The 17,185-nt window shown below is 40.0% G+C and overlaps 1 long non-coding RNA gene across 1 annotated transcript; it reads left to right on the top strand.

Annotated features, from left to right (window-relative positions):
- The first annotated feature begins 821 nt into the window (after nt 1-821).
- Nucleotides 822-1,769, top strand: LOC139028346 (uncharacterized). Its single transcript, XR_011480534.1, has 3 exons — nt 822-996; nt 1,140-1,422; nt 1,613-1,769. It is a non-coding gene; the product is annotated as an uncharacterized lncRNA (long non-coding RNA).
- Nucleotides 1,770-17,185: the final 15,416 nt, after the last annotated feature.

The raw sequence follows: 17,185 nt of genomic DNA on the forward strand, positions 1-17,185 counted from the left end.
CGGCGAACCAAGGAATTGCACATAAATAAATTCATGATTTCTTACTCCAACCGGGCTGTGGTTCGTGTGCAAAGTATAGGAGTAATATAAGTGAGAGTAGTCTCTCTCTCTCTCTCTCTCTCTCTCTCTCTCTCTCTCTCGTAACGAGCAGCCATATTGTTGTCAGTCCGCTAGGGAGCTGTTTTTAATGTATTAAGTGTGTATGTTTATCCTGTGTTACCATTTAATTAGCTAGTAAAGGCTCAGGTTTTTGCAGATGCAGGAGGTTACGACTGTTCAGAATGATGATATGATACGAGGTTAGGATTATTAAGTTGACTGTTTATAGATGTGATAGGTAAAGACCTTTTTAGAGTTTACAGTTTTTCTCAATTGCTAAAACACTAAAACCCATTGTCTGAACAAAGTTCTCAGTTGCCTGGACTCATTTAGCTAATTATGCAGTCTGCTGTCAATACCTTAAACCATTTCACATGGTAAAACACAATTTGCAGATCTCACTTAGACTTTTCAGCAAAACTCTAAACACATTCTCAAAACACATTCTGCACTCTAATGCACATGTCATCCATACTGGTAAACACAAGTGGCAACAATCAAATACAAATAGAGAACACATGTCATTGATTGAACACAACCACTCAAAATTTATTTAACCTGTTTCAAATGATGCGACACAACCAATATAAGCCAGTTCAGAGAGCAAACAGGTTGTTGAAGGTGGGAAGGAGAAAGTCTGAGAATGGATAGAAGAAACAATGTGAGAGGACGAGGACGAGTGACCACGCGAGGTGGGCGACGAGGAGGAGGAGGGCAAGAAAGAGGAGGAGGAAGAGGAAGACAAAGAGTGGAAATATCTGATGAAATTCGAGCAACAGTTATAGACCATGTTCTTGTCCATGGACTGACAATGAGGGAAGCAGGACTTAGAGTGCAACCCAATTTGAGACGATTTTCTGTGTCCACCATAGTAAGGACATTCAGAGAAGAGAACAGGTACAGTATACTACTGTATTTTTGTAATTGCAAATTTACTGTACTACACTATATGCAGCTGTTTCAATAGACATTTGTAAAGTTAATCACTATGTATTGTACTGCATGAATATGTTTTGTAACTGCACAACTACTTTTTGTAGAATTGCAAGGCTGCCACATGCAGGTGGAAGGACAGCTATATTCACTCGGGAGCAAGAGGCCGTTATAGTTGGCATGGTCCTTCAAGATAATGCAATACGACTCAGAGAAATCCAGGAATGAGTGATACAAGACAACACACACTTCCAGGGAATCGACAGTGTGAGCATTTCCACAATTGACCGTGTCCTCCATCGTAACAGGATGCGAATGAAACAAGTATACAGAGTACCTTTTGAGCGCAACTCACCAAGGGTGAAAGAACTGCGAGCTCAGTATGTGCAAGTAAGTGTACATTCAGAAACATTTACTGTAATCCAGATTGTCTACAGTACTAACACATACTATGTGAATGACACTACTCTTCAGTACATACAATGTATGTGAATCAGAAGCCTAATTGTACTCTACAGTATAGCACTGTCTCTGTACGACTTACAAAATCCTACATACAGTATATTGTATTTCTACACAGACAATATTTGACTTGGAATCCTTGGACAGACCCCATGACTTCATCTTTGTCGATGAAGCAGGCTTCAATCTAACAAAGAGGAGAAGGAGAGGCCGAAACATGATTGGACAGCGGGCCATTGTTGAAGTCCCTGGTCAACGAGGTGGCAATGTCACAATCTGTGCTGTGCAACCATGGTGTTCTACATCACCATGTTACACTCGGGACATATAACACCCAGCACCTTCTAAGATTTATTGCCAATCTAAGAGATATTTTATTTGAGCAGCAGGTTCAAGAGCAGCAGGGTCAAGAGCTAAATGAGAATCCCATTCCCACCTATGTGATAGTGTGGGACAATGTCAGTTTCCACCGTGCTGCTCAGGTAAGGGAATGGTTTAACATCAATGGGCAGTTTATGAACTTGTACCTCCCTCCATACTCGCCTTTCCTGAATCCGATTGAGGAGTTTTTCTCCTCTTGGAGAYGGAAAGTGTATGATAGACAACCCTACACCAGAGTAAATCTGCTGCAAGCCATGGATTTAGCCTGTGGTGATATAGGTGAGGAATCATGTCAGGGCTGGATACAGCACACAAGAGGCTTCTTCCCCCGTTGCCTCAGGAGGGACAATATTGCTTGTGATGTCGACGAAGTGCTCTGGCCTGACCCAGCCCAAAGACAAGAAGAAGCACATTGATCACATGTTTACTCCTTTGATTTTTGTCCATTTTAGTATTGTATACTGTAGTACAGTGCATTGTAGGCTGTATACTGTACAATGGACAAATTGTATGGCCCTGAACATTGTGCTTTCCATTTATTAACAGTACTGACTGCTCAATAGATTTTGACTGGTTGCAGGTTCATATCAACAAAGAACAAGAATTACAGTATCACAGAGACAAAGGACAAGTTTGTGAGATGCAGGGTACAGTACTGTAAAAATAGGGGTACAAGGATGAGGAAGAACAAAAAACAAAATTGCAAAGTGCAAAGCAGAGTAGTAATTTCTGATCACTTTTGAGCTACTATGATAGAACATGTTTTCGTTCATCAAAAGACAATGATGGAAAAATATGAATATTTTTTTAGATAAAAAATGTACTTCTCCCTGAGAATTGTATGTTTTGAACAATGTGTTTTCTATTTTTCGGTGTATTGTTTACTGACTGTTTGAGAGTGTATATCATTTTGATCACTTTGTTTATGATTTGAGAGCAGTGTTTGATTTTGAACACAGGTAAAACTAAATAGTGCTTGAAGATGAGGTTTTGTGTTTAACGTTTTCAGGAAATGGAGCAAGGTTTCAGAAATTGTGTTTTAGCAATTGAGAAAAACTGTAATTCTGGAGATGGTAACTCTTTAAATAACTGCTCTCGTGGTGCCCCAGATCCTAATGAGTTAATTGTTACATGATTAATTTAATCGGGTTACAATTAACATAGTTAGTTGATTAGATAAGTCTTCAGATTAATGTTAGTCACGACAGTGTGTTGAAGAGGTTGAGACCCTCGGAATTATCACTGATGTGAGTAGGCAAAGATATGGAAATTGTGCTCCAGAGACATATGAAAGAGGCTGTTCCCCAGTTTACTGTTCTTCAACATTTAATTTTTTATTCATTTTATTTTGATTTTGATTTTTTTCTTCCAGGGTGGCGTGCAGACGTGATTTGTCGTCCTCTCGTTTACTTTTTGTATTTTTCGTCTTTTGTATATATTTCCATTTGTTTTTCAATCTCTTTTCCATTTTACAATTAAATATACCTTCCGGTAGCCCACCTCACTCAATGTGACACAAATCTGTTATTTTTTGTAGACCTTATAGCCAAAACATCCATCAGAAGCTAGCCATCAGAGCTAACCAGCTAATTAGCTACTAGCTATTTAGACATTGTTAGCCACTGCTAGCGGCCTTTACCCTCTGCACAGGCACCAGACGTTTTTTAGCCTGGATAATACCTGCCAGCCTCAGACTGTTTTTCTCCACTACAACGCCGGATTCCTGCCGTAACCCTGGACCATTACTCCTGATCATCATAGCTAGCTAGCTGCCACCGAGTGACCTAGCCCTGAGCCAGGCGCATCTCCCGGCTAGCAAACAAAATTACCACAACTACAATACCTCTTTCGCCATCTGGCCCGGTCCCTTCGTCGACACGGCGCCCTGCCGTACCACCATGACTGGTCCGCAGACGTAATTCCCTCAACCGGCCTTTGCCTGACGTCGGAGCAGACCCTTCTAATTACCCCGGCCTGCTAACTTTAAACGCTGTGTCTCCTGCGTTCTAGCATAGCAACGACTACCCCACGGCTTCCCTGTTCCATCTATTGCTGTTCACTGGACCCTATGATCACTTGGCTACATAGCTGATGCCTGCTGGATTGTTCATGTATCACGGTACTCCACTTGGTTTACTTTTGTTTATCTGTCGGCCCTAGCCCCGAACTCAGGCCCTGTGTGTAGTTAACCGACCCTCTCTGCCCATTCATCACAATTTTACCTGTTGTTGTCTTAGCTGATTAGCTGTTCTTGTCTTACCCGTTGTTGACTTAGCTAGCTCTCCAAATCAACACATGTGATAGCTATATGCCTCGCTTTATGTCTCTCTCAAATGTCAATATGCCTTGTATACTGTTGTTTAGGATAGTTAGCATTGTTTTAGTTTACTGCGGAGCCCCTAGTCCCACTCTACATGCCTCAGATACCTCCTTTGTCCCACCTCCCACACATGCAGTGACCTCACCCAGAATAACCAGAGATGCAACCTCTCTTATCATCACTCAGTGCCTGGGCTTACCTCCACTGTACCCACACCCCACCATACCCCTGTCTGCACATTATGCCCTGAATCTAATTTACACGCTCAGAAATCTGCTCCTTTTATTCTCTGTCCCAACGCATTAGACGACCAGTTTTGCTAGCCTTTAGCCGTACCCTCATCCTCCTCTGTTCTCGAGCGATGTGGAGGTTAACCAGGCCTGCGTGTCCCCAGGAACTTAATTTGTTGACTTCTGTAATCGAAAAAACCTTGGTTTCATGCATGTTAACATCATAGGCCTCCTCCCTAAGTTTGTTTTACTCACTGCTTTAGCACACTCCGCCACCCTGATGTCCTTCGTGTCCGAATCCTGGCTGAAGGCCACCAAAATTCTGAGATTTCCATACACCCAACTACAACATTTTCCGTCAAGATAGAACTACCAAAGGGGGAGGAGTTGCAATCTACTGCAGTGATAGCTTGCAAAGCTCTGTCATACTTTCCAGGTCTATGCCCAAACAGTTTGAGCTTCTAATTTAAAAAAAGTATCTCCAGAAATAAGTCTCTCACTGTTGCCGCCTGTTATAGACCCCCTCAGCTCCAGCTGTGCCGCTGGCAACCATATGTGAATTGATTGCCCCTCATCTATCTTCAGAGTTCGTTCTGTAGGTGACCTAAAATGGGATATGCTTAAACCTCTACGCTTCTCTCCCGGATCCGGGACCCCCATCAAAAAAGCTGACTAGCATAGCAGCTAACGCCACAGGGATATCATATAATATAATTTCATGAAATCACAAGTCCAATACAGCAAATGAAAGATAAACATCTTGTGAATCCAGCATATTTCCGATTTTTTTAATGTTTTACAGCGAAACACAATATGTTTTCTATTAGCTAACCACAATAGCAAAGAACTCAACCGCATAATTTTCAGCATTTTTCTACCGTATAGGTAGCTATCACAAAACGACCAAATAGAGATATAATTAGTCACTAACCAAGAAACAACTTCATCAGATGACAGTCTTATAACATGTTATACAATAAATGTATGTTTTGTTTGAAAATTAGCATATTTGAGATATAAATCACTAGTTTTACATTTTTGCAGCTACCATCAAAATATCACCAAAGCAGCAGAATAATTACAGAGAGCAACGTGAAATACCTAAATACTCATAAAACATTTATGAAAAATACATGGTGTACAGCAAATGAAAGATAAACATCTTGTGAATCCAGCCAATATTTCCGATTTTAAGTGTTTTACAGCGAAAACACAATATAGCTTACCACAATAGCCAAACACACAACCGCATTTATTCACCGCAAAGATAGCATTCGCAAAAACCAGCAAAAGATATAAAATTAATCACTAACCTTGACCAACTTCATCAGATGACAGTCTTATAACATCATGTTACACAATACATACATGTTTTGTTCGAAAATGTGCATATTTAGAGGTACAAATTGTGGTTTTACATTGTGAATACGTAGCCAAAATGCACAAAATTCTCCGGAGATATTTTGGACAGTCACCTAATCTAATCAAAGAACTCATCATAAACTTTACTAAAAAATACATGTTGTACAGCAAATGAAAGATACACTGGTTCTTAATGCAACCGCTGTGTTAGATTTAAAAAAATAACTTTACGACATACAGCTTGCGTTATTGCGAGACAGCGCCCGCTAAAAGGGCGGAGAATAGGACTAAACATTTTCCACAGAAATACGAAATAACATCATAAATTGTTCTTACTTATGTTGAGCTTCCATCAGAATCTTGTACAAGGAGTACTTTGTCCAGAATAAATCGTTGTTTGGTTTTAGAATGTCCTCTTCTCCTGTCGAATTAGCAACCTTAGCTAGCCATGTGGCGCGAACATGCCCAAATTCTCCTGACACAGAGAAAGGAAAATTCCAAAACTCGCAATAAACGTTGAATAAACTGATACAACTCGGTTGAAAAAACCTACTTTATGATGTTTTTATCACATCTATCAAATAAAATCAGAGCCGGAGACATCCACCGTCTATACCGAACGCTTTTCAGAAGCCAATGCTGATGTCCTTCCCGCGCCTAGGTAGAGAAAGGAAATTGTGGTCACGTCATTCCAAGAGCTCTTGTTCGACCTCAGATCAAGCTAGACACCCCATTCCACCTTCCACTGCCTGTTGACATCTAGTGGAAGGCGTATGCAGTGCATGCAAATCCATAGAAATTAGGCAATTGAATAGGCAAGGCCTTACACAGAGCCCCATTTTCAGAATTTTCACTTCCTGTTTGGAAGTTTGCTGCCAAATGAGTTCTGTTTTACTCACAGATATAATTCAAACAGTTTTAGAAACTTCAGAGTGTTTTCTATCCAATAGTAATAATAATATGCATATCGTATGCTCTAGAACAGAGTACGAGGCCGTTTAATTTGGGCACGATTTTTTCCCAAAGTGAAAAGAGCGCCCCCTATTCACTAAGAGGTACATCAGCTATCTGAGCAGCTAACCAAACGCGGCAGCTGTACATAGTCCATCTGTAAATAGCCCACCCAATCTACCTACCTCATCCCCATCTTGTTTTTATTTACTTTTCTGCTCTTTTGTACACCAGTATCACTACTTGCACATCATCATCTGCTCATCTATCACTCCAGTGGTAATCTGCTAAATTGTAATTACTTCGCTACTATGGCCTATTTATTGCCTTACCTCCTCATGCCATTTGCACACACTGATACTGGGGCAAAAAGTATTTAGTCAGCCACCAATTGTGCAAGTTCCCCACTTAAAATATGAGAGAGGCCTGTAATTCTATCATAGGTACACTTCAACTATGCAAGACAAAATGGAGAGAAAGAAATCACATTGTAGGATTTTTAATGAATTAGATTTGCAATATATGTGGAAAATAAGTATTTGGTCACCTACAAACAAGCAAGATATTCTGGCTCTCACAGACCTGTAACTTCTTCTTTAAGAGGCTCCTCTGTCCTCACTCGTTACCTGTATTAATGGCACCTGTTTGAACTTGTTATCAGTATAAAAGACACCTGTCCACAACCTCAAACAATCACACTCCAACTCCACTATGGCTAAGACCAACGAGCTGTCAAAGGACACCAGAAACAAAATTGTAGACCTGCATCAGGCTGGGAAGACTGATCTGCAATAGGTAAGCAGCTGGTTTGAAGAAATCAACTGTGGGAGCAATTATTAGGAAATGGAAGACATAAAGACCACTGATAATCTCCCTCGATCTGGGCTCCACGCAAGATCTCACCCGTGGGGTCAAAATGATCACAAGAACGGTGAGCAAAAATCCCAAACCACCGGGGGGACCTAGTGAATGACCTGCCGAGAGCTGTTACCAAAGTACAAAGCCTACCATCAGTAACAACACTACGCCGCCAGGGACTCAATCCTGCAGTGCCAGACGTTGTCCCCTGCTTAAGCAGTACATGTCCAGGCCCGTCTGAAGTTTGCTAGAGAGCATTTTGATGATCCAGAAGAAGATTGGGGAGAATGTCATATGGTCAGAATGAAACCAAAATATAACTTTTTGGTAAAAACTCAACTCGTCGTGTTTGGAGGACAAAGAATGCTGAGTTGCATCCAAAGAACACCATACCTACTGTGAAGCATGGGGTGGAAACATCATGCTTTGGGCTGTTTTTCTGCAAAGGACCAGGACGACTGATCCGTGTAAAGGAAAGAATGAATGGGGCCATGTATCGTGAGATTTGAGTGAAACCTCCTTCCTCACAGCCAGGCAATTGAAGATGAAACGTGGCTGGGTCTTTCAGCATGACAATGATCCAAACACACCGCCCGGGCAACGAAGGAGTGGCTTCGTAAAGAAGCATTTCAAGGACCTGGAGTGGCCTAGCCAGTCTCCAGATCTCAACCCCATAGAAATCTTTGGATGGAGTTGAAAGTCCGTGTTGCCCAGCAACAGCCCCAAAACATCACTGCTCTAGAGAGGATCTGCATGAGGAATGGGCCAAAATACCAGCAACAGTGTGTAAAACCTTGTGAAGACTTACAGAAAACGTTGCCTCTTCATTTGCAACAAAGGGTATTAACAAAAGTATTGAGATAAACTTTTGTTATTGACCAAATACTTATTTTCCACCATAATTTGCTATAAATTCATTAAAATCCTACAATGTGATTTTCTGGATTTTCTTCTCATTTTGTTGTCATAGTTGAAGTGTACCTATGATGAAAAATTTTACAGCCTTCTCATCTTTTTAAGTGGGAGAACTTGCACAATTGGTGGCTGACTAAATACTTTTTTGCCCCACTGTATATAGACTTTCTTTTTTTTCTATTGTGTAATTGACTGTACGCTTGTTTATTCCATGTGTAACTCTGTGTTGTTGTTTGTGTCGCACTGCTTTGCTTTATCTTGGCCAGATCGCAGTTGTAAATGAGAACTTGTTCTCAACTAGCTTACCGGGTTAAATAAAGTTGAAATAAAATAAAGGTTTCTGTGCGATATTTAGCTGAGAGATTGTCCAGTAAATCTGTATTTACCCAATTGTGTCCATACACTGTGGTCTGAAATAACAATGAATAGAATAATACAGTATACATGATTACTTTTCTGGCACATGTATGTGTAGGTAGTACATTTTATGTTTTCAATATATCACAAACTCTTTATTGATTTTAACACTTCAAAATAGTGTTTTGACAAAGGGCTATTTATCAAATGTTAATGTCAACAGGAAGCAACAAAAGCATCATTGTCAAGGTACAGTATCCTTTAGGAATATAATTTTAACTTTCAAAATTAATTTCCAATAGTATTCTACTTAATTAGGTAAAAACTGCTGAATGAGTCCAAAACATGTGATATGATTTATCTACCTTAAATCATGAAAATGGGGTTGACTTGCCTAAAATAAAGCACCTATACTGTATTTAGCAATAACAAACAATAAAAATACATTTATCTGCTTTAACAATACAGTAACTCAATGACATAATAATGTCTACAACTTAGCTAGCTAGCTAGTCAGCTGACAGGGAAAATGTGGCTAATTGTAGTTTCTTAGCACGCATAAAAACGAATGCATAAAATGCTGTACAATGATGAAAATATGACTAAAATATTGACAACTTCATCAGAAAACAAAGAAACATACTGTACTCAAAGTTCTTGCATTAATGTACAGTAAAGGATAAAACAGTTAAAAAAACAGAGATTCTCTGCACAGTCATAGGTCACACAAAATCCTATAGGACTGCGAGAATCCTTTAGGATCCAATATGATACATTTTTTATAGGATTCTGATAGAGGTGATACAAAAAAAACATTATGGACACCTGCTCTTTCCATGGCGTACTGACCTGGTGAATCCAGATGAACGCTATGATCCCTTATTGATGTCAGAGGGTGAATGGGCAAGACAAAATATTTAAGTGCCTTAGAATGGGGTAAGGTGGGAGGTGCCAGGCGCACCGGTTTGTGTCAAGAACTGCAACGTGCTGGGTTTTTCAAGCTCAACAGTTTCCCATGTGTAACAAGAATGGTCCACCACCCAAAGGACATCCAGCCAACTTGACACAACATTGGCCTGCATCCCTGTGGAACGCTTTTGACACCATGTAGAGGCCATGCCCCGACGAACTGAGGCTGTTCTGAGGGCAAAGGTTTGGTCTATTGGGACAGTGAATTTTTGTTGTTGCTTTGGCTCTGTACTCCATTACTTTGGTTTTGAAATCTTATAATGACTATGAGGTTCAAGTGCAGACTGTCAACTTTAATTTTATGGTATTTTCATCCATATCGGGTGAACCTTTTTGAAATTACACCATTACCCCATTTTAGGGGACCAAAAGTATTGGGTGAAATTCACTTATGTGTATTAAAGTAGTCAAAAGTTTAGTATTTGGTCCCATATTCCTAGCACGCAATGATTACATCAAGCTTGTTAATCTACACATTTGTTGGATGCATTTGCTGTTTGTGTTGGTTGTGTTTCAGATTATTGTGTGCCCAATAGAAATGAATGGTAAATAATGTATTGTGTAATTTTGGAGTCACTTAGTGTAAATAAGAATATAATATGTTTCTAAATACTTCTACATTAACGTGGATGGTACAATGATTCAGACAGTTCTGAATGAATCATGAATAATGTTAAGTGAGAAAGTTACAGATGCCAAACATCATCATTCTTCTCTTAAAACATGCTAACCTCTCACCATTACATTAACAGGGGAGGTTAGCATTTTATATCATCCCCCCCAAGACATGCTAACCTCTTACCATTACATTAACAGGGGAGGTTAGCATTTTATATCATCCCCCCAAGACATGCTAACCTCTCACCATTACATTAACAGGGAGGTTAGCATTTTTGTGGGGTATTATAATTGTGCGTCTAACTTTCTCACACATTTTCGGTGTTTATTCCAAAACCCTATTCTTCCCCATTCAGATGGCTGAACGAACCAGAGGTAACGCATTTCTGGGTTTTAGGACTAGTTTTGGGAAAAAAGTAGTCCAATAGGACTCTGATAGAGGTGACACAAAATCCTATAGGACTGTGAGAACGTTACAGGATTTTTTTGACAAGTGTTCTGATTGAGATGGCTATATTTGAGATTTCCGGGTAAATATGCCATTATTTCATTACCTTCTAGCAATTGTTGACATGTATTTATATATGTGACACAAATATACCAGTTGTCTTATTATTAGGGCTGTCAGAGTTAATCAGGTATCTTTTTGTAATTTCAGTGCACAATTCATTTTTTTATCGCAATTCATCGCATTGTCCGAAAGCATTCAAAATACATTGAAAACATAAAAAATACATCATCTATACAGCTAAAAACTACTATGCGACGTCAAAATAAGTTGACACTGAGGTTAAAGAAAGTGTGCTTTTTACATTTACTGTACCTGATTTTACTTACCATTACTTTGGACAAAATCAAGATGTCAATATTCTTGTAATGCTTTTTGTGTGAAACATCTTAACTTGCACCTCAATTTGAGAACATTTGGAATTCGTAATTAATCACAGCAAATCCTGCGATCAACTTGATAAAAAAAAAWATATATATATATATATATATAGTTTGACAACCCTAGTTATTATGCATCAAAATTACTTTATTTTTATCCAAACATTTACCTTCGAAATGAGGTAATGTTATTTACTGAACAATATGTTAATTTAAAATGCAAAACAGAGGCTGGTCGGAGGCTTGACCACTTTGGCCAATTATAACTTTGAAAAACAATATGCAATTTAGATCTTCTTGAATTAGGCTACTGTTTCAACACAGTCTCACATTCAATTCACGCATATATGTACAAAATGTATTTCAGCAGATTTCGTGCGTTTTTGTGCATTTTTGGGCTGGTTAAATTCGTTTGAAAATACACGAATTTCTGTGCTACTTAATTCGTGCGAAAAGACACGAATTTAACCAGTAGGCGACACAAGCCTTTGCAACAACCATATAGACGCGATAATTTATATTTCATTTTTGTTCTTCTTAATGGCTAATTCAACGTCATGAATATACAGAAATGTTGTCTTTGTTTAACCATGTTTTAAAATGTGTCGTTGTAATTGCCTATATGTAACTGTTTTAGACTTGCTGAACAGAATTTGAGAAAAGACGCACATTAACTGCGACTTAATTCGTGGGAAATATTGTTTTATTAATGCCAATGCTGTTTTCTGTGCTTGATTTCGCTTAATACTTTTGGATACTGGTGCACTTGTAATCAGAACGCCTTTTGTCATGTAGGGCAACCATACACGATTTTTCTTCATAACCCATTTCATATTCGTGGAGCCTAAATTACACCATTCTTCATAATGCATGTATACATGTTAATGTAAAATAATGAATTATGTTGGCTTACACTTATGGCTTTTCCAAGGCCTTTCCATACCTTAAGGGAACATTTTAGCACTCGCCATATGGTTCAGTGAGAAACGCCAATTGCAAATGTAAGGTCCCTTACTAGACGTCCTGCACGTTTCTAAAATTTGCGGACGGCGTCGGGCCGTGCGGAGGGGAGAGATCTTTCAGGAAGTCATCAAACTAAATCTCTCGGACGTTCGGTTTCCGTTTTATAAAAATAACACATTTGGTCATTTTTCCGCAGTCTAGGAATTCCACCAGAGGGAAAATAAATAATATTGCAAATGCACAAGCACATTGCAACATGCATGTGGCCTTTTCTCCTAACGGAAAATATTTTCGAAGACGTAATGGACAGTTGGCCCCGAACAAAGATGGCGTCGAGGCCCTCAACGCTTTTTGAGTTATGGCCATTTTTCTGGGATTAAAGGTCAAAAACGTAAAGTAGAGGTGCTAATTTGACCGCTTCACGTCAAAGTACATAAGCATACGGTGTCAGGAAAAAAAGAACCAGCCATTTCTATCGTAATTAAGAGAAATCGTACATTGACAAATTGGTCATGTTCACAAAAAGAGTAAAAAAAAAAAAAGTTACAGATCCAGTTGCAGTGTGTTCAGACGAACATTTTTTAAGTGGGTCTCAAAGCTCTGCCACTGCATCGCAGTGCAGCTGCGCACCAGAGTCTCTGGGTTCGCGGCCCGAGCTCTGCCCGCAGCCGCCGCGACCGGGAGGTCCGTTGGCTAGCGTCGTCCGGGTTAGGGAGGTTTGGCCGGTAGGGATCCTTGTCTCATCGCGCTCCAGCGACTCCTGTGGCGGGCCGGGGCAGTGCGCGCTAGCCAAGGGGGCCATGTGCATCGCACGGTGTTTCCTCCGACACATTGGTGCGGCTGGCTTCCGGGTTGGAGGCGCGCTGTGTTAAGAAGCAGTGCGCTTGGTTGGTTGTGCTTCGGGGGACGCGTGGCTTTCGACCTTCGTCTCTCCTGACCCATACGGGAGTTGTAGCGATGAGACAAGATAGATAATTACTAGCGATTGATACCACGAAGAAAAGGGGATAAAAGGATGGAGTGAAAAAGTACGGTGCTTAAAGCACACAAACCTGAAATGGCATTGCCATTATCTCCAGGCCGTGCCGAGTTCAAACGAGATGCCCCGCTTGACGTAGCTAGCTCGGTCTGAAGTGCAGCGACAGGGACAAGAAGAAGGACCCAAATGACCCTTTGACCTCATTTCATATTTTTTTGCTTTGGGAGACAGAGAGAGAACCGTTAAGTGTAGAAGCACAATTTGACCTCAGGAACGTTCCTAAGGTCCTCCCGATCCTGTGCAAGCCTACATTGACCGGTGTGGCATTAACCCTTAATAGTTAAAAGAAGGTGTACATCAACAGTTTACAAATGACTGTCTCCCCATAGGAATACATTTCCTGCTCCCCTAAATTCAACCTGAAGCCTATGTGGGTTAATAATGCCTATGAACCTGTCTCTCGATGACAATCCAATCAGGCCACTATGAGGTCTACCGTGTCGATTCTAAGATTCGATTTTAAATCACCCTAAAAGTGTTTGCCATACCCAACCTGCAGTTTGAGAGAAATAGTGCATTCAACCCTATGTAAATCAGTGAGTTCTTAACGTATAGACTTAAAACTCAGGATTCTGTAAAAAGCCCACCCAATGAGGATATGTGTTTACTTTCAGCTTCCTGTGCCAACCGAAGTGCCATAATTGGTGTCAAAAGGGCTTTTTCGAAGGGTTAAAAAAGTCAAATCTTTCCAAAACTTAATATATGTGAATAGGCACCCCTCATGAACTGTAAATCAGTCATTCATCCCATCAGATTTCAAGAAAAATGTACACACCACACAGAAAGGATGGAGTGACACACTGAGGGCTTAGAGGCAGACAGTGCTGCAATGAGTTACTTTTGTTTGAACTTTAAAGAACCGTCAGACCTAGAGTTCTGAACTTTACAAACCTGTTCTAGAGCTCAGGTCGATTAAGCACGGTGAGTTATGTGGCTCTAGAAGGTTCTCGGACCGATAAAAAGCCTCGGTGCATTTGCATTGACTTCAATTCATTTTGAGCATACAAAATGGTGACATTAGAAAAGTCCCAGAGTTGCAAGACTAGGTGAATTGAACCGGCTCGGCCCATAGAGACGGACCCCGACATTTCTGTCCGATAGCTCATTCAAGGCCCCGTAGCAAGGCATGGAAAAAGTGGAATTTCAGCACCAATTAAGGTTTTGCTCGGCACGAATGACCTATCGAGCCGAACTTGGGATTCGAGGTCGCCTACACATAGGGCAAAACATAATGTGAAAACTGGACCCGCAGCTAGAACATAACTACGTATTATTTGTTTAATTATGGTTTAAATGGAGGCGCTGTGAATTTTGGGCCTGCCTCTGAATATGTAATAGTTGGCTTCTAAACGAGTTGGAAAAGTGAGTTTGGAGTCAGATGGTATCAGTTGGTGTCTGAAAATATCTAATTGGCTGATGGACAATGACTTGCTAGTTGACTTTTGTGCATTTGCAATATGTTTCAACAGTGAAAAACACAAAAATAGCATTCTGAAATCACACACTAAAAATGACATCACCATAGCCGTTGCCGAGTTCAACGAGATGCCCTGCTTGACCGTAGCTTGCTCGGTCTGAGCGCAACGACAGTGACAAGAAGATGACCCATGACCTACATTTCAAGTATTTGCTTTGGGAGACAGAGAGAGAACTGTTAAGGTTTAGAAGCACAATTGACCTCAGGAACGTTCCTAAGGTCTCTGTGCAAGCCTAACATTGACCGTGTGGCATTAACCTTAACAGTTAAGAAGGTGTTTACATCAAACAGTTTACAATGACATCTCACCCCATAGGAACACATTGCCTGCACCCCTAAATTCAACCTGAAGCTATGTGGGTTATGAATGTCTTATGAACCTGTCTTCAATGACAACCCATCAAGCCACTATGAGGTCTACCTGTGTTGATTCTAGCTTCCTGGAGCAACCGGAAGTGATAAAATCACCCTAAAAGTGTTTTGCCATACCCAACCAGCAGTTTTGTGATATATAGTGCATTCAACCCTGTGTAAATCAGTCAGTTCTTAACGTATAGACTAAAACTCAGGATTCTGTAAAGCATACCCCGATCAGGATATGTATTACTATAGCTTCCTGTGCCAACCGGAAGTGCCTTAAAATGGGGTCATAGGTGCTGTTTCGAAGGTTTAAAAAGTCAGATCTTTCCAAAACTTTAAATGTGTGAACGGTCAACCCTCATGAACTGTAAATCAGTAATTTCGCTAAACAGATGTCAAAGAAAAGCTCTCTCACACACACAGCACACACACACACACACACACACACGCACACAACAGAACACACACACACACACACACACACACACACACACACACACACACACAGCAAGGATGGAGTGAAAAAGTATGGTGCTTAAAGACACACAGAGCCTTAAATGCTTTTAGGGGGGATCCAGACTTCCATACCCGCTCTGGGAGCGCTATACTACCGCCCCAAATCAATGGGTGCTGGCCTGAGTGATTTATGGTGGTTTTCAAAAAATATTCTGTTTTTTCTTCTGGAAAATATTTTATGTTTTTTCTTCTCGAGTCAATGGCCTGAGTGATTTATGGAGGTTTTCAAAAAAAAAAAGACTTCAAAAAAAGTCCAAACTTTTCATGCACCTGGTATTTTTTTGGGGTTACCAGGCGTCATTTTTCAAAACGGTTGAAATTGCTTTTAGGGGGCATCCAGAGTGTCACATGACCGGATGAGGTAACTATTCTTGTTCTTCTTGTAACTTTCCGGTAGGCTAGAAGCTTTCCGGTGTTTTGCTGCTCGACACAGGTCGACGCAGGTATTGCACTTGATTTATCGTTATCGTAACCGTAGGTGCAGCCAAGTGGAAATACGAAAGCTTTCTAGCTATTTCGCACTGACGGTAATTTGAACACAAGAACGTTTCTAGTGAAAAGGTGCTTACACTCAGAGCCATGTATTTACACTCAGCCACCCTAGCCTTATTACGGGTTAACGTTTTGGTAATTTTGGTTGGCCAACAAAATGTAAGACTACAATGACTGCATACGTTTCCCCAAATGTTATACGATTTTTTTTTTTTTGTTATTGATGGACAATGGCAAGGCTGCCATTGTATTTTCAGTTACATTCTGKTCAATAAAAATGGTTTACACGTTTATTTTTTAAGAAATACATGGAACTACAACCGAATAAAACACCATTAACCATCATGCATTGCTTACATTCATTMTATCCTGAAAAGTCTGTTCAGAAAAATCGAAAACAGTACATATAGGCATAAAACCACAATGTTTTAATAGGGATTAAATAAAGACAATATATATATAACCTCTTATGGTTAAATGGTTAAAAAAAGACAAAATATCTATATATTCATAACGTAAAATAAATAAATAYRGGCGATCGCGTCTATGGTTGTTGCAACGGCTTGTGTATCGCCTACTGGTTAAATTCGTGTCTTTTCGCACGAATTAAGTAGCACAGAAATKTGTGTATTTTCGCACGAATTAAGTAGCACAGAAATTCGTGTATTTTCAAACGAATTGAACCACCCCAAAAATGCACAAAAACGCACGAAATCTGCTGAAATACATTTTGTACATATATGCGCGAATTGAATGTGAGGCTGGGCTGACTGTTTCGTGAGCAGATTAGAGCAGACTATTTAGCTAACCATCACTAAAATCTCATTAGAAATTAGGTGATTTTGATGTATAGGCTATTGTTATTTTCGGTTCTGTAATGTAAAATGCAAATGAATCATTATATGATCTTGCGAGACATTGATTCAGCTTTACTAAATGACCACCGTTGTTAGAAGTGATAATCTTCTATTTGTAATAATAATAATGCTAATAAG

This window comes from Salvelinus sp. IW2-2015, linkage group LG11, assembly GCF_002910315.2.
Source record: "Salvelinus sp. IW2-2015 linkage group LG11, ASM291031v2, whole genome shotgun sequence".
NCBI classification, from domain to species: Eukaryota; Metazoa; Chordata; class Actinopteri; order Salmoniformes; family Salmonidae; genus Salvelinus; species Salvelinus sp. IW2-2015.